This window comes from Molothrus ater, chromosome 12, assembly GCF_012460135.2.
Source record: "Molothrus ater isolate BHLD 08-10-18 breed brown headed cowbird chromosome 12, BPBGC_Mater_1.1, whole genome shotgun sequence".
NCBI lineage: Eukaryota > Metazoa > Chordata > Aves > Passeriformes > Icteridae > Molothrus > Molothrus ater.
In genome coordinates, this window is record NC_050489.2 from 3661209 (window position 1) to 3679606 (window position 18398).

Here is an 18398-nt window from a genome sequence, read left to right on the forward strand (position 1 = left end):
CCATCGAGTCCAATCCAGCCCCAACACCTCGACTAAACCCTGGCACCCAGTGCCACATCCAGGCTTTGTTAAACACACCCAGGGATGGGGACTCCACCACCTCCCTGGGCAGAACATTCCAGAACTTTATCACCCTTTCCATGAAAAACTTTTTCCTAATATCCAACCTATATTTCCCTTGATACAGCTTGAGGCTGTGTCCTCTGGTTCTATCAGTTCCTGGAGAAAGAGACCAACCCCACCCTACTCCAACCACATTTCAGGAGGTTGTAGAGAGTGATAAGGGAGTTGTAGAGTGTGGTAAGGATTCGAATTCCTTTCCAATATCCCATCTAACCCTGCTCTCTGGCAGTGGGGAGCCATTCCCCTTTGTCCTGGCACTCCATCCCTTGCAAACTGCTTCTGACCATCTTTCCTGTAGCTCCTTCAGGTAAATCCTAGGGTCAGTTGTTTGTTGTACATGTGCAGCTTTCACTGTTATGATCTCCAACACATCTCAAAAGTTTTTGGTCACCTCTGCTTTCTGAGGTTTTTCAATGAAAATCCTCTAAAATCCTACATTTGCTGCCAAACTCAGTGTATTGTGATGATTTCTCATGTATTTGCTATGACACAGCATCTCTGAAAGCATATCTAATCAAAAAGCTACCATGCATGGAAGAGAAAAGAGCACCTATTTTACAGGCCAGGTGAGATCTCAAGGTCTGGAAGACCCTCTGATCTCCTCTCCCTTTTGGCAAAGTTCAGGTGTGGTCTCTGCACTGATTCCTTTGACTTTTCTGCTCTTTTGAACTCTTTCCTTGCTTGCTTCCCACTGGACACAGTCCAGCATGTCACCTGCTCCTGTTATTAACCACTGCTGGTCCTTTCAGATTGTCATAAACTCACAGAGTATCCTGAGTTAGAAGGGACCCACAAGGATCATCGAGTACAACTCCTGGCCCTGCACAGGACACCTCATTACTCTTCCTTTCTCAACTAATCTACAGGATTTCCACTTTTTTCCCCACTTTTTCCCACCTTCCTGCTAGAGATTCATCCTAGTGTTGTGGTTATTGGGTTTTTAATTTACTCTGTATTTGCCAATTTTAACTTTTGGATGCTTTTTTTTCCCCCCTGCTCTCCTGCCATAGTGACACAGCATAGGGAAGAGGGAGCTGCACCCCTGGGGGTTTGCAGAGCTTTGATGTTTCCTGTGTGTAGGTGGTGGGACAGCTGTGTTTTCTCCACTTGGAGTAACATTTCATTCAGGAGAAACATGGTTTAAACCAAATTGTGACAGGCCATCACTTCACACTCATGGAAAAAAGGAGATAGTAACGATGTCTGGGGAGAGGATCTGCTGCCAAACCCTTCTGAGGAGGGTTTGTGACCCTTCTGAGGTGGTCTGTGACCACCTGCCATCAGCTCCTGTGAAGTCCCACACTGTGTGGGGTGGCCCAGACGTAGCAGGTACAGATTTTTAGGAGGTCTGTGGTTTCCCCATAATTATCCAAGGTCATGGCATGGAATTCTGCATAAAGTAAATAATGGCTTTTCCCTTCCTGTTGCTCCTGTCCTGCAAAGTGATGTTAAACTCCTCATTGATCTGTGTGGGAGCTCAGCTGGACTAGCTCCAAAATGCTTTTGAAAGTCCTCCTGGTTCTCCCCACACTTTGATTTATCCAGTCTATTCTAAAGGGCAATTTCAATCCCTAATGGAAGCCATCAGTATTTTCAAATGAGGCACCTTTTAAAATGTGGAAATAGCTTGGAGAATAATTCCTGGGAAAGTAAATGTTGAGTGTTAGCTTTTTGTTGTTGCTGTGCAGAAAAATACAGTTTTGCTTGGGGTCGATAAGAGATTGAAAAGTGTGGGTAATAATAAAAGCTGAAGTGGGAGTTACTTTAATAATGGGATGTCATGTGTAAGCCTATAAAATAAACAGTAATTATCACATTTGAGAAACGACTCTGTTAGAATTCACATTGCTCTTGACAGCTTCATCTGTACATCAAGCCTTTCTGGAATATGCACTTTCTTGTTCCTAATGAGCAAACAAATGAAACAGGAATTCTTACCCTGATAGAAGGTGTTGATTTCAACAAAACCTAAACAAAAAACTAGATAAAAGAGAGCCAGAGCAGCAGACTGGAGGATTAGTTCTTGCTAACACATTTTGCTTTTACAGAGCAAGATAAAAAACAGAGCTGTAGTTTTATTATTTATGGTTTTCCTCCATCTTTTATATGGCACATGTTGAAGGAAATGGGCTTTATGTATTGCAGCAGAAAATCAGACGTTTAAAGACCACTAGTGGATTCAGAATAAACTTTGTAGATTTTGCCAAGGCACGGTAACATCTCTTGATTGTGAATCATAAACTTGGGTGTCGCAGACAGGTAAAAGAGTTAAAAAGAAAGTTAAAGAAAGTTAACATTAAAGAAAGTTAAATTTATTATTTTAGCTTCTCTCTGTCGTTTCCTTGTCCTTCATCTGTACTTCTCTTTTTGCCTGCTGTAAGTGTAATCTCTCTCCTGAGAACAGCTGTGGCTCTGTGTCTTTCTTCTCACCCTTGGTGCTCTCCCTACAGCATTCTTCATGCTTTTGGTCAGAATCCTTAGATTTTTTTAGTCCTTTTGTCATCATCATCTTCAGAGTGGTGGTGCTTTTTCTTCTTCTGTTTTTTAGCCAAGTGTGACTGACTTGTGTGAGACTCTTCTCCATCCTCATCCAGCACAAGGTTGTACTTGGCATCTCGCTTTGGTTTTACCTTTCTTTTCAGAGTAAATTTGAAGGTTTGTCACGTTCCTTCTCATAGTCCTTGAAACCTTCCTTGGTAGATTTCCTTCCATCAACCTTTTCCCTTCTGTTTAATCTTTGCAACAGACTGGCTAAAATCCACATGTATCATCTGTCATCTACCAGCACGTTGCCCATTTTGAGGTAGGCTTTCTCACAGTCTTCCTCCTTTTCAAACTCAATGAAAGCATAACAAAGAAATTCACCAGTCTTCCAGTCTTGGATCACTTCACAACTTTTAATGGGACCAAATTGTGAAAGTAACATTTCCAGGTCTTCACCTGGTCACAGGATTCAGTTTACAAACAAACAGCACATTTTCTGGTGGCTTGATGTCTACCTCTGGTAAGTCTCCCATTTCTAGAAGAATGACACAGGTTTTTGCTTCTTTTTCTGCCTGAACTTCTTCTACTTCATCTGCATACTATCCTTTCGTGTCACCAATTTCTTCATCTGCTCCTATTCTGCCACTGTTGAGCTGTTCCTTTGTAGGATCTGGTGAGCGATCAGGAACACACAAGGCAGGTGGATCATCAAAGGGATCATCTAAAATTACTGTATGATTTATCCTGATATCCTGATATGGGATAAAATCCTTATCTACGAAAGGTTTCATTAATTGTCTTCAGTACTTCCATGACTTCTGTCACTTCTCCAAATTCTGTATGTACACCATCAAGGTAATCCAGGTTTTCCTCTGTGGTAATGAGGAACTGTGATCCATGCTGATCACTGCCTGATCACTGATAATGAAAGCAACTGTCTCTCCTATTCTTTGCTTCCTCCTCTTTAAAAGCAAGGATCATCCCATATGTGGTGGTGCTATAGCTCTGCAGTAAATTTTACCTGAATTCGCAAACCCATGGGAGTTAGTTTGCATTTGAAGGAGAGGTGCTAGTTTTTCCTTTTAAAAATTAACATTCAGAGCTGTAAATCTTATTTACCAATGTCCTGTGTTGAGAATAACATTAATATATGACATAGCTTTAACTAAGCCAAGATTTCTATCTGGTAATTATTTTTTTCCCACCTGAATTTTTCTGTCCCTCACAGAGAAAATGCTTTGTATTATACAATGGAGTTTAAAAAGCCACAAACCAATTTAGATTTGTGGTGCATAATTTCTCGTCATTTTTATGTATATTAATGTTAAATCATATTCTTGATTTCCATAAATGACCCACATAACATGCCAAATTTCTTCCACATTTTAAACAGCCCTGGTTTTGATGAACAAAAATTGATAGGTATGAGATGAACAAAAGAATACTGATGACACATAATATAAGCCTTGATCTAAAGTTGTGAACTTGTCAGATGATCTGCCAAAAATGGATTATTTTCTAAAAGTTTGAAATATGGCTGAGAAGCCTGCTGGCCATTATTCAAAGCCTTTAATTTATTACATTGATGCTGTTAGACAAGTGATAATCATAGGCTTTAATTTCCTGCAGAATTGGACATAGGTGTAGAATGCTTTATATAATTTAATATGCAAAAAACCCCTCAGATCAGAGAATGGAATTTCTGTCTGTGTCACTACAGGTTGTCTAATCTGACACAGATTGGTATTAATACACTGCATGAAACTGGAATTTTCCTAGACCTCTGGTATTTCTTTGCATTCTCGATGTTCACACTTTCCAAAAATGTGCAAGTTCATGTCCATCTTCACTATTATACAAACTGTAGTAATTTGCTTCATTGAATACCCTATAATTTTCCTCTGCATTCAAAATACTCTTGTTCTTTACTCAAGCTGGATTGTTGAGATCTGTGATGAGTTGCACCAATCATGAACTTGTTGATTCTCTTGTCTCTTTCTGCAGTTAAAAGTAACCCACAGCACTGCTCCCAATGTGACACTCATCCAGCACAGATAATTGTTTTTTTTTGCTATAGGATTTTAGATTCTGTTTGTGCAGTTTTGTCTTCTTTTGCAAGAGATAAAAAGACACTTGGTCCCCAGGGCATGGCTCCCCTGGCCCTGCTGAGTGCCTGAGCAGCTGAATGGAACTGATAATCTTTGGCATTTACCAATAGGTTAATTTTACTCAGCTACATATGGGGCTCTGAGAACAATAGGTTTCCAAAGATTTTAATTTTTTTGAAGGCTTTTGTGAAAAATATTTCATGCAAATTGTTTTAAGCTTAGCAGCTACTTCAAAGCAGCTTTTTCCCTCTGCAGGTTTACAGAAAAAATTCTATTTCCTTCCTGTGTGTTTTTTCTCTTTTTAAAATTTATTATTTTTATTAAATATTCTTCACAACATGGAGAACATACTAAAACTATTTAACAAAAAGTATCAATTCATCCTGGAGAAGAGGTGGTTTCTTAATTGTGAACCTACAGGAAAGATGGAGAGAGACAATTGACAAGGGCTGGAGAGCCAGGACAAGGGGGAATGGCTCCCACTGCCAGAGGGCAGGGATATGTTGGATTTTGGGAAGGAATTCCTCTCCGTGAGGGTGAGGAGGGATTCCATTCTCATAACAATTTCATTGTCTTTGACTTATATTACTCAAGAATCCAACACAGTATTCTAGCAAGTGAAACGTTTTTCTATTTAATGTGTTTTTTGGTGGACTAAGAGTATAAAAGGATCTGACTTCACGTTGCAGACTTGAACAGGCTATGTCTGTTTGTAAGTAAAAGCTAATGTTTTGCATTTTAACAGGGAAGGAAATGAACAGTGGCACTAAAACCACATCTGCCAGAGCAGAGCCTAGTAGCAAAAGTTACCTCTTGTTACAGTGATGACAGTATCCAGATGTCACACAGTTAGGGGCATTTGCTCAAATCTTTTTGAAGTAGGAACACCTGTGACCGTCAAAAGTGATAAATATTAGATAATAAAATGCATTCCTGGTTGTGCACAGTGTAACCAACACAGTCAGGGACAGAGCAATCACATTTCCTCTACCTCCCTTCAAAACACTGGCTTGCCTCTGTTTATTGCTGTTTACATAGTGCTGAATCTTTGAGGGCCTCCTACTCTGCTTTTCTGCAGCTATTTTATATATAACATCTACTATTGCATGGTTTCCTCATGTGCTTTCCTGGGGGGTTTTGGGGGAATTTTGCATGTGGGTTTTTTGTGTGTTTGTTTGTTTTTGTTGTTTTTAGACTGATATTCTGCAGGAACAAAGTTCAAATGTCTGGAGTTTCAGATTGGGGTAACCACTGGGAACTGAGGGTGTGTTTTTCTGTGCAGCTGCACATTTGCTTAGGGCCTGTTGGGTGTTGCCCCATTAAACGTAGTGAAATTGGATGCACACATTGCCGTGAGCTACATTTAAGCACAACCACTTGAAATGTCATTCTGTGAGCTTTGCTCTCCTCACTCTCAGAGAATCTGAAGCAGAGTTTGAGGCTGTTGTGGAAACAGAGTCTACAGCATGCCTGAGTTCTTTATTCATTTGAAGATGGCCTCACCTAAAGCAAAAAAATCCCCAAACAACACAACAAATCCCTTTGTTTTGCAGAGGCCCATAAGAAGCTTGCCCTGTGCAATCCCTCCTTCTGGAGAGTTAACTGGAGCCATTCCTAGCTTGGATTGGCTTTGCTGTCTCCTTACAGCTTTGAAGCTGCTGGTAACTCCCTGTGTTCTCCAAAACAACAAAGAGGGCAGTACAACACCATCCTCTTGCATGGAGGAGAATGTTTTGTTCTATAACTGCACTGCTTTCAAATGTGCATGTTCAATTCCAAGAGAATATTTAAGGTATCCTCTGAGTATCTGTGTTTACATGGAAATGGATGCAATTCTGCATTTCAGGGGGAAAAAAATATGATTACACTTTTAGTTTTTGAATAAAAATGAAATTACTCAAGTCCTTGCAGTATATCAAAATCCACTGTTTCTGTTTGACACATCGATAGTGACCTCTGGGGTTGCTGTTCTGCTTCTCAAGGGGATTTTGTCTCTGCTCTTTTGGCTGGACTCCAGGTTTGGATGACAATTTCAAGGTTACAGTTTGTTTATTTTTTTATCCAGAGACAGGGGAGATCAATCCTAACCTACAGAGAGACTGAATCTCAAATGCCACAGTGCCAGAGGCTTGACCCTCACAACGCTGAGCACTCGCAGCTCGTGGGCTCTCGTGTGGCACCTCGGGGTCACTCCTGCCCCTGCCACCCTCTGGGGTGCCCTGGGAACTGAATTAGTCTCTCACTTTGCTTTCAGAGCAGAAGATTTTCTTCCAATGCACTCAGTTGAATCCTGTCTTTCCAAGTAAAATGGATAGTGGCATTCGTGAGGTTTATCTTCATTCTCAAAGGTAATGTTTGAGATTTGCTGGTTGTTTTTCTTTTATTCTTAGACTGTTTTCCACTAGTCTGTTCTGCTCTTGCATGCTGTGATCCTTTGTTTTCTATGTTAGCTCTGAAATATAAGAAAACCAGGCTGCTGGTTCAGGCAGCAGCTCCTTTTTTAGGAACTAACCTTTGGTCTTTGGTGGACTTGAGGCAGTGCTGAAGAGCAGAAGGCACTGCTGTTCTGGGTGTTGTCAGCACCAGTAAAGAGAAACACAGACAAAATGATTAATTTCTTTCTACTTCAGATTAATCCTGAAAACATTTTCCTGTGGTCACCCAAGTGGAGGTCTCCCTCCACCTCCCTGGTGCTCGGCGACCTTTAGCAGTCCCAAAAGGAGGCTCAGTGCTGGTGACAGTTGGGAGATGTCAGCAGAACCTGAGTGAAAATATCCCAGCACAGCACTTCTCCAGGATGACTGAAATCCTATTTTTGGAGACGATAACATCATAACCTTTTAATTTTCCTTTCTATTTTTTTTTTCCTGGGTGACAGATTGACAAGCCTAGAGGATGAGGCTGTCTATTCTTAGAGCAGGTTTGGCGTGGGCACAGCCCCGGTTGTTCCCCACGCTGTCCTGCTGGTGTCAGCCCTGACCTCGGAGCTGCAGCCCTTCCAGAGCCCTTCTCCTGCCGAGCCTGCCCAGGTGACTGATGTCAGTGCCAGAGCACAAGTGGCTCTGCAGAGCCAACAGCTCCTCCCAGACGTTGCATTGAGCTGCTCTGAGCTTGCACCTCCAAACAACCATCTGAATTCCTGCCCCAGCCAATCTTTTTCATTCTGTCTCCATTCTCTCATGCTCTTAACCACTGCTCGCTTCAGATGGCATAATTAAAATCTAGGAGCAGAATGTGGGTCTTCTCTTGTGCAAAATTATTTTAAGTAGTAGAGTCAAAGAAATAAGAAAATATCATTTTACAAGTTGTTGTTTATTTAATGTTTCCTTAATATAGACAGCAGGTTATAACACAGGTTAAGAAAAAGATGTGCCATAAGTTAACCTTTGGAGTTTATTTTTCTCTTTGATCAGTAGTTCCCCTTCTCTAATCCTTATTTTCAGTGCTGATGTTAGCACCATCTCCATTTGTTGTATGTGAAAGATAACGCTCCCTGATAATGAAGATATTAGTCAGACAATTGCCAGGATTGCTGCTTCTGAGTGTTTTATAATAGAAGAAGTGTCAGGGAGGGGGGCTTGCAGCAAGAGATTGTGCACAAGGAGAGTGCTTCTGCTGTCCCTGCTCTTGCTGGTGGGGATCCTCATCCACTGCCTCTGAGGAGGAACAGCAATAAAGAATATCCAGAACCAACATGGGATAATATCTAATCATTTCCTGAATGGACAAAGAAAGTTTTAGGGTGAATTTAGAAGGGTATTACTATCTCAGCTTTAATGATACAATACTTTATATTAATTTAAAATTTCTCAACTTCAAAATATTCTTGTGGCCTCCACTCTCAGCCCACACAAAGCTGCTAAGACAAGGTACTTTTCCAGGCTAGAAAGAGCCATCAGTCAGCAGCACACAATAGATATCAAAGACATCCCACTTCTGAAGGTATCATTAATACCAGTGCAGAACAAAGTGCACTGCAGCTTTTCATACCTCATCTGAAAGAAAACCACAGTCAATCCCACCTTGCCTAGCTGAGAAGGAGGAAGGGATGTATGCTCTCTAAGGTTTCTCAAGGATGAGCAAATTATGTCTGTTCAGACAGTGTTACTTGGCTTTCTATTTGCTTATGGATCACTCCAGTTATTCCTTTAGGAAATAAAGCACTATACTGTCAGTCTTCAAAAATATGTATTGTTAACTTGAGCTTCACTTTGCATTAAACATTTAAATTATAAATGAGACAGCTCAGGGTAAGGGTGTGCAGTGAGCTGTGGTGTGGAGACTGCAAGTCTGTGTGAAGGCCCTACACCTGGCTGAGCATGGCTGGGCTCAAGCACAGAGGAAATGATAAACCCTGCCTTAGTCCCAGTGACAGCACAAGGAAGGTGTGCAAGCCTCCCCCTGAGCTCTCTGTGGGTGTGGTGTGGGAGACAGAGCCTGGGATGGTGCTGGGAGCCACCCTGAAGTGGGAAGGAAAGGCAGAGCTGCCCTGGGGAAGCTCCCTCAGCTGGTGGCTCCAGCCCTCCTGTCTCTGCTGGCAGCATCTCCACGTTTTCCCTGTCAGCCCAAGCACACAGACAGAGGGTAAGGCAGGGGCCCTTCAGACCTGGCTGAGGTGGATCCCTGAAGCACACCCTGCTGAAATCTTGGTGGGGGCACAGCTGGAAGTGGTTGCCACAGAATTTTCCACATTCCCTTCCCCTTGCTCTGCCTACTCAGACTGCTTTACTCCACGCTTCCAGTGGTGAGCCATTTGGACCCACAGTATGTATTTTATTCCTCATTTGTTCTGCAGATTAAGCTTTTTGTTTGTGAGCATAGTGTCACTTTTCACTATTCTGTACCCTGCCTGCCAGCAGAAACAGGTGCCTTATTTGTGGAAACTTTAAAGCACAGTAATACATAACACTAGTGGAAGCTCTCATGTTATTCCTACAGCCTCTTGAGCCTGAGTTAAGTGAAGTGATAGGATATGACACTGCTTTTTGTTTGGTTGGTTGGTTGTTTTTTTTGGTAACTTTTCCAAATAAATTTCCTGGAAATAAGGTATGACATTATTAGGCAGGTACTGAAGTGAAAGCTCAGTGCTTGTTTGCTTTGTAGCATTGTTTTACTTGTGCAGAGAAAAGAAAAAATACTGTGACAAAGTGAGTGGCAGCTACACATAATGGAATATGTGTTTATCCCTGTTTATGTTTGCAGCATCAGGAGTGTTAATTAGAAGACTCTATTTCCTGTGCAGTCCTAGCTGCCATATGTAAATAAATGTTACCTAGTTTGAGGTGAGTTATCCCATGTGTAAACAAGCAAACCAGACTTAGTTCAAACTTTTTGATAACTCACAAGATTATTCTTTCACTAGGACTTGATTTGTATGATTCTTTAATATTCTGCTCAGTATTTGGACTACATAATGGCAGTACTCCTGCCAGCAACCCGATGCATCTGTCTATCAAAAAATAACATTTCTGTAATTACAGGATGGGTGATGATGGGTACAGGGGAGGGAAATGCTGAGGGACAGCAGGAAGACAAACATAGCAACAAACCACACAATCTACAGAAGTCAGAGGAATATGGCAAAAATAAACAAAAACTTGTGGGAATTAGATCAGAGCAAGTATTACTGTGGTAAACAGAAAGAATGGTTTAACTGCAAAAAGCACAGTAACTAAACAGAGAGGGCCTCAGATTTTGTGTGCTTGCAAATGAAGAGAATTTCCTCTAAAGCATCATTAAACTGTAGCCTCTGATAAATCTGAAACGCTGATGAGTGAGATTTGATTTGTCACTGTTTGCCATTTTATTTTAATCAGTGTTTCTGTGAGTGCATGCAAAACCTGGATTTTCAGGGGAAAGCTGAGACAGGCAGACTCCCTGGCTGTGGGGTTTGTGTGCACAGCCAAGGCAGAAATAGGACTGGAACACACTGAAGAAACAGAAATGCTGCTTTGAAGTGCCATATCTAGAAGGGAATATTAAAAGTTTTGGAGGTGTGCTAGGAAAAGAAATTTCTTTCTGGTAGGAGTGTAACATTGTGGGCTCAATTTGGGTTTATTCAGAAACTTTTTGCTTTAACTCTTCTGCTGCTTGTAGAATAATTGGAAAGCGCTAGAGACATGAGGTGAGCTGAATTAATGTTGAGAAAAGAATCTGTGACATCTCCAGAGGGATGATGGGGGATTGTACACCTTGTGCCCCCAATCCTTTGCTATCCAATTGACCCTTTCTCTTTGCAAGGTGTGGATTTCCTGAGGATTCCCTGGGAGTTCCCAAGTGCTGCTCTCACCCCTGTGTCCTATCAGGGATGAGTTGGATGCTCAATGGAACAGACATGGACAGAGACAAGGTTTATTTGTGCTGGCTTAACTCAAGTTCATCAGCATAGAGAGAGCCAAGCTAGACCTAAAAAAGAAGAGAATAATTGAAGAAAAATGGTTAGCAAAGACACAGCCTCTTACCAGCCCATTCAAGCAGGGAGCTGAGGCTTGTGGAAGTTCTCTTGTTCTCTCCTGAGAGCTGACCTTGAGCTGGAGAGGTAACATGGCTCCTTTCTCACTTTCTCTGTATTTGCATGGCTATAAAGAAAAAAAAAAGCCCTTCTTTTTTTTTTTTTCTGTATCTTAAAGGCATTTTACTAATGTAATAGATAGAAAAGAAATATGTTAAATAAAAACATTTATTAGAGGACATAATTTTAAATATTTAATGATATAATTAAGTCTTATTAATGTAATGGTCTTTATTCTTCAGTTTAAAAATTCACAAGGTTAATTTCCCTTTCATCTTTATTATGCAATGTTTGCCACAATTATTTGTTATATATTCTTATAAATATTTGATGAATATTAGAGATTTTAATTTAAATAAAAATATAGGTCATGTTTTACCACAGTGTTATTCTGGTGTTAAGCTGGAATTAGTGAAATTAGCACAGGAGTGAGTCAGGCCTTGCTATTCCTCCAGTTATTCCAGAGTTGGCTTCTCTGACTGGAGTGATCCATGGAAAACACAAGTTGTACTACTCTTTCTGCACTTCTAAAGGCTTGCAAAGAAGCTGAGGGACACCAAGCTGTGGATCAGTCACATCATTCCCATCTTCTCTCCTCTGGGGGACATCATTTGCATCATCTCAGTCTCAGCTACTTATTCACTTGATTTTACTGCATTTGACAATAAAAACCACCTGTCAGCATTGGTAAATAAATTTAGAATATATTTCAGGAGATATTTACTTGATTCATTAAATTACTGGCAGTAAAACCAGTTGTTCTGAGTAACATGATTCTCCCTCTATATGCTCTGCCTGTTTAGCTCCTTATGAAGAAGGAAGGTCCTTCAGCATGGAGTCCTGTGCATTTAAATGATTGATACTCTCCTTCATTAGCAGTACTTCTTCCATATGCACCAGAAATATTTTTAGGGGAAATGGATGCTTTATTTTACCACAGCATTATGATTTTTTTTAAGATCAGTCTGCCAAACTACAGTGTCAGCAGCTGCTGAAAAAATCACTTTATGGGCAATATGTTGACTTACCTTCTTAATTAAATAAAAAAACCAAAGCAGAACTCTCTGGAGAGAAGTACTTTGAAATAAGCATATACTCCTAATCTATCACTGCATTCAGAATGGAAAAACACCATTTGAGCTAGCAGCCAAATTTCAGCTTGTGCTGCTATTAGATTTGGGTTGTGAGGTGTGCAAAAGTACCTTTTGGTGAGTTTCTTCAGGTGTCCCGTGCTGAAACCTGGGCCTTGCTTTAGTGTTTGTGCTTGTGCTGCTTTCCCTTGTGTTAGTTACCCCAGCTCCCTTTGGGTGGCTTGCCTGCTGTAATTGTCACCTCTCAGGGACCCAGGATCTGCTGCTCTCCCCCAGATAGGGAAGGCACTTCATGGAGAACTGAGCTAAAGGGATTTATTGTCTTCAGGACAGGGGTGGCAGACTGCTGTCCATTTTGAAGGTATCCATTTTAGAAAGCTTCCCTTGCCACTGGCTGGCTTTTCCCCTCCCTGCTGCTCTCCAGGTGTATTTGCTGCTGCTGTTCACTCTTATCCCTGCAGTGATGAGGGCTGAACACACCTGGGGACTCAAATCTGATGGAAATGAAGGCAGTTTATTTGCCCAGATCCCTGCCAAGAGCTGTCTAACCCTGCTGTACTTTAGCTTTCAGTTATGAGAGCATCTATTCCAGCATTGTTTCTGGAATAACTCTTGTTGTTGTGTTGCTGGCAGCACAGTGCCTGGGTGTAGTGTGGCTGTTAAAACAGGGCATTTTATGTTAGAAAACCATGTATTGGCAAAGTGTGCTGCTCTGCTCTGTCCTGTCTGCCTCCTATGGATGCTAGACTGCACCAGAACTGTGTGTTCTCTGCAGAATGCAACACTCAAGGTACAGAGAGTAACCTTCAGCAGAGCCAAGCTGGCAAACGGGAAACAATCCTGTGGGCTTCTCTCAGCACCTCACTTGGAAACCACAACTCTGCCACCACAGCCCAGCTCAGAGGTAGTGATGATGACTCTTTCCACTTATAGGAAGTCCTACTGATTTTACAACTCATAAAAGATTCAATTCTCTCACCCTGTGTAGCATATCCCTATTATAGGCAACCATTTCATCTCTCCTGGGATCTACCCATCCCTCTTACCTCAGCTTTCAGAAGTCCATTAAAAATCTGTTTTGTTTAGAGGATGCTTAGGCTTGCTATTATCTTGGAATTTTATGGTAAATCCTGCCTGAAAGTGAATCCTTGGCTTTGAGGTCAGGGCACAGTGAAATGAGGAATGGGGAAAGACTCTTATGGTTTTGCCAAAATGAACTCATTTGTGCAGTGGAGAAAGTTATGTGGGGAACTCAAGTCTGCTTTTTAAATGCAGGGGAGCCCTTAGAAATAAGCCTAAATTAGTTAAACTTATTTAAAATTATTATTTAAATTTATTTATAAGTTAAATGGCTCTTGCTTCTTCAGAGGTTTCAATTCTTTGTTCTTGGAGCTGCAGCTGGTAATTTTACCTCTCCACACTTTTCTCTCCCAGCATCTCCTCACTTCTCCTCCTGTCACTGTTCTTTGGTGTCAGGAGCTGCTGCACAGAACCTGCTCTCACTGACAGACACCACTGGCTTTGTCCAGCCAGGTGATGGCAGAATTTTGAGGGAGAACCTCAGCATCACAAGACAGGTGAGAACACACAGAACTTGGTACATGTGTGCCCCAGCCATTATTCTGTTTATATTCATGTAGGCTATCCTGTTCTCTAAACTGCAGACAATGAGTACTTTTAAAAGACCCTAAAAGCATAATTAGGGTTTTTTTGTTAATCTTGTTCTAGGGTCATGTTTTGTTGATGAATGTGGTAATTTCCTTTTGCAAAGAGAAAACGGTTGTTTTGGATCTGATAACACCAAAAACTGTTTGTACTTTGACATTTTCACAACACCCAAAAGAATTATTGGGCTTTATTTAACTTAAACCTCTGAGAATAAAAATCTGACAGCAACAGGAGTGATTTGATTTTGCATGGAGGAGATAATTCATTTATAGCCACACAATTAATGCAGTGAACATTGAATTTCTCTTTCCTCTCGAAGAAAAGCAGTGTTACATATTACTTTGGGATTTAGGAGAGTAACTGTTAGGAAAAAAAAAGGAGAAAAAAACCTTATTTTAACCTGCTTAATTACTGCACACTAGAGGGCACTTGAGGTAGAGCAAACAATATTTGCACAGCTCCTGTGACTGAGCCAGCTCCTGACGCTCACAAGGCAGAGTGAAAACCCACAGCGAAAGATGAACTCCCCAAATTGCATCCTGTACAACTTGCACTAATGTACAACAAAAAAATAATGGTTGAATGCCTTGCTGGATATAATTTCCTTTTGTCTTTCTCCTAGTGTTTGATGTACTAAAGAATAATTGTTTTTCCAACAGCCAACCTGACAGCAACTAGTCAAAATTGCAAACAGTGCCCGAGGAATAATAAAACCTGATAATGCAGTGTTATTTTTATGCACTCCCTAATATCACTGGTGCAAAAGGTACACAAATTAGTAGTTGGGGGGGTTGTATTTTATAATCTCTGGAGAGTGGAAGTGGCTCAGGGCTAGTTGTGTTTTATAGTGCTAAATGAAGTGTTTGGGGATGGCAAAGGATGTGCTAAGGGCCCACGAGCCCAGGGCTGCTGCTGGGTTCAACTTTTGTTTCTGTCTGACAGAACAGACTTTTCCTTGGGCTGGAGGAGGAATTTGAATGGTTATAGGAATTTGTTTGTTCAGTCAAAGCATAACTAACTTCAAAATCAATGCATGTTTCTCCTCACATCTCAAGTAACAAGGGAATAGAGTTGGATCAGATTCTCAGAAGGCCCAGAGTCAAAAGCAAAGGGTTTTGGGTGGTTGAGAATCACTTCTGTCACTTACAGCTTCTGCTGCTCTTTCTTCAGTGGGGCTTTCCAAGCTTTCTGTTCCAGTGCTGGATATTGAATTTTAACCATGTGTGATCCCTGAAGGAGTCTGGCATTCCTTTGCATGTCCCTCACTTCAGTCTCTCAGGGTTTCTAGCCTTGCCTGTTAAAATGTAAACACAAATTTCTTTCAGAGGGAAAAAAAATTGAAACCAAACCTATCCCAACCCTGTACCTTTATCTCAGAGGCTGCTTGTATCATTTCCCTTGTTTTAATCTATAGGATCACTTGTAAGCATTATATAATGGATTTTTTTTTCAAGTTACAGATGTCTTCAGTGACTTCCCAAACACAGGAGATCATTATTTTTCCTGATAACCAACTTGTGATAACTGTATGCAAGCAGGCTTTAAAGGTTACAAGACAGTGATAAGAACCTATGTTCTAAAGGTAATTATGTTTGTGTGCTGGCACAGGGAGCTGATAAAAGTGCATATTTTATACAGAAATGTGCTGGACTTAAGGTAACTTCTTGTTTCTTCTTATTTCATGTCATGAAATGTCAATTCTAGCATACAAAGCAAATATCAATTCTAGCATACAAAGCAAATTAAATTAAGGAATAATCCTTCATGTAATTTGAGCAAAAGGTGCCAATGATGTAGAGTGGGTATTGCCTAAGAAAACAGCATTTAATATGTTAAAAGGTTTATTGCAACAATGGCAGGTGATGCCACTAGTCCATAAACTTGCTTTAGTAACTTTCAAATCAGTTATTAATTTCTTATTACTTTGAAGTGGCATTTTAGTGGCAATCCCTGTAAGCAAAAGTAGCTTGCAGTAAAGTCATTTATCTTGATCAAGCAATTCACTCTGGACTCATTAATTGCATGTAATTTTGGATCAGGCTCCATTTTACATATTAAAAACTGAAATCAGCTACTGATGCTTTGAGGGAAATATCTCACTGGTAGGTGATCTGATGGGAATAAAATGTGAATATCAGGAATTAGCACAGTAGTTTCTTTTCCCCTCTCAAGCCCCGACTTTGGCATTGTCATTTAAATGAGATGACCCCAAACAGTGACTCCAGCAGTAACCCTGGCAAGGCTGTGCTGTGGCTGAGTTGCCCCTGAAGAGTTCATTTCAAGCCACTTCTGCTGGATATTTTTGAGCAGTAAGGTCTAAACTCTCTGTCTTCAGGAAACAGCTGATTGCACTGCTGAGGAACAAAGAATTAAATGATAATCAACAACTGTTTTCACATAACCGAGAAAGTGAGAGAAGATGGTGGAATTCCATTATGCCACATGTTTTAGGTGACAGATACTTCCTGTCTGTATATGCATGGGAACTCACACAGGGGTTTTAATCCTTCTTACTCATAAAAGCAAAGCAATATAGAAGTAAATCTCCCAGGTCTCTTCCAAGCTGAGGTGAATTTTTTCCCAATTCTCCATCACAACCAGTCAAAAAACCAAACAAAAGCAACCCCAAAAAACTAAAACCCATCTAAAAGAAAAAACAAATACACAACTCCCCCCCCCAAAAAAAAAGCCAACCAAGCCAAAAAAAGTGACCAAGAGATACCATAAATCCAAGATGAAAAATAACCCCACAACAACAAAACCAACAACCAACCCATACCACAAGCAAATACATTTTGTAAATAATCTTGTTTGTTTGGCTGTTTTTTTTCCCCTGATCCCAAAATTTAATATGAAAAATTGCATTCCAGTTTGATCCAGGGTGAGATTTAATCGTATGCATTTTGCAGATGACTTCTTTCTTCAGTACAGTCATTAAACTAAAAATCTTCATCCCATTGCAACTGGAGTCAGAGCTGCTTTTTGCTTAACAAATGAAATGGCCATTTAGAAGATAGAGGAATAATCTTCCTTATAATATTTATTTAAGAGGAAACAATTTCTAGCCAGTATATTCATCAGTGTAATGCAGTAGTGTGTATATATAGATCTCTCACTATGATAAATATCATTAAATCATTTCATCTGGATAGGATGCAGAAAGCTGCAAATGTTCCTTTGCTATTCCAAGCTTATTTTTACATTAATTTTAATCTATACACTTCTTCCTGTCAAGATTTACTCCATCATCTGCAAGGCTTTCCAGCAGGGGAATCCATGGATGGCATAATCCATTTTAACAAGACACTTACCATCTTCTCCCACAACCTGAAGATGAAAGAGTGCAGCTTTTGCCCTGATAATTTCCAATTGCAAGAAAGGTCACGTAGAACAAATGGCACAAGTCAAAGGTTGAAATCAAAACAAAAAACTCAACTTTTAAGCTGCACTTGGAGGTACAACCTCTACCATTAGCTTTCTTCCCACACACTGCTGTGCTGCCTATTTAAAGCAAGGACATGAGGGCTCTTTTTAGGAAGAACTTTTATTCTTGGTTGCTTCCTTTAGGTGTTTTAAATGGAAATTAAAACAAGGTGTGCTACCACTCTTACTGAAATCTAAAAGAAGTTTCAAAACTGGCAATAATTCCCTGGAGTAAAGCCAGGTTGAGCATCCTCACGCTTCCCTTGTGACAAGATCTGTACTTTCACTGCGTTGTTCAGTTGGTGGAACGATGGGGGAGAAAAACGCTCCTTGCCTCAACAGAACCCCAGGTAAAAGGAAACCACATTTCTGATCTTATCTATTGCACTGCCAAGTGTTTTGTATTTCCCTCAAGGCTCTCTGCCTGCTTCAAGTATTGGGTATTTTCATATCCATCTTCCTCCAAGCAATCCTCCCAGGCTCACAGCTCTGAAGGTAAGCGCTTGGGCTGAGGGAAACAAAGCCATAGTTAGATGTTTCCTCATTGACCTTGAAAAATGGCACATTCTGGGTGCATTTTGCTACATTCCCATGAGGCTGAGACTTTTCAGAAGGGGATTTGTGCAAGCAGAAATGCACCTGTTGTCTGCACTAGCTTGCATTTAGTCAAGATAAAGCCGAGCAGGTAAGAGCTACGCAGGGAGGGTCTCACGCACTGTCATGCACTCATAGGATCAGCATGGAAAATACGATTAACAATCATGGAACTAAATATTATGGTATTCTTACTGTACAGCAGAATATTAGGGTCCACTTTCTGCAATCCTAGGTAGATCTTCAACAGAGTAGTCATCTTATCTTTTGGTTAAGGTGGAGAGGTTTGCAGGTGATCTGAAGGAGGTTCAGGTGACCAGCCCTTTAAAAATAAAGTTGAGTAATGAACCTGGTTTGTCAATATAGAACCACACAGCACGTTCATTTCTACCACGC

The 18398-nt window shown here is 40.7% G+C and overlaps 1 pseudogene; it reads right to left on the reverse strand.

Annotated features, from left to right (window-relative positions):
* Positions 1-2415: 2415 nt before the first annotated feature.
* Positions 2416-18261, reverse strand: LOC118691401 (peptidyl-prolyl cis-trans isomerase-like 4; annotated as a pseudogene).
* Between the last annotated feature and the right edge of the window lie 137 nt (positions 18262-18398).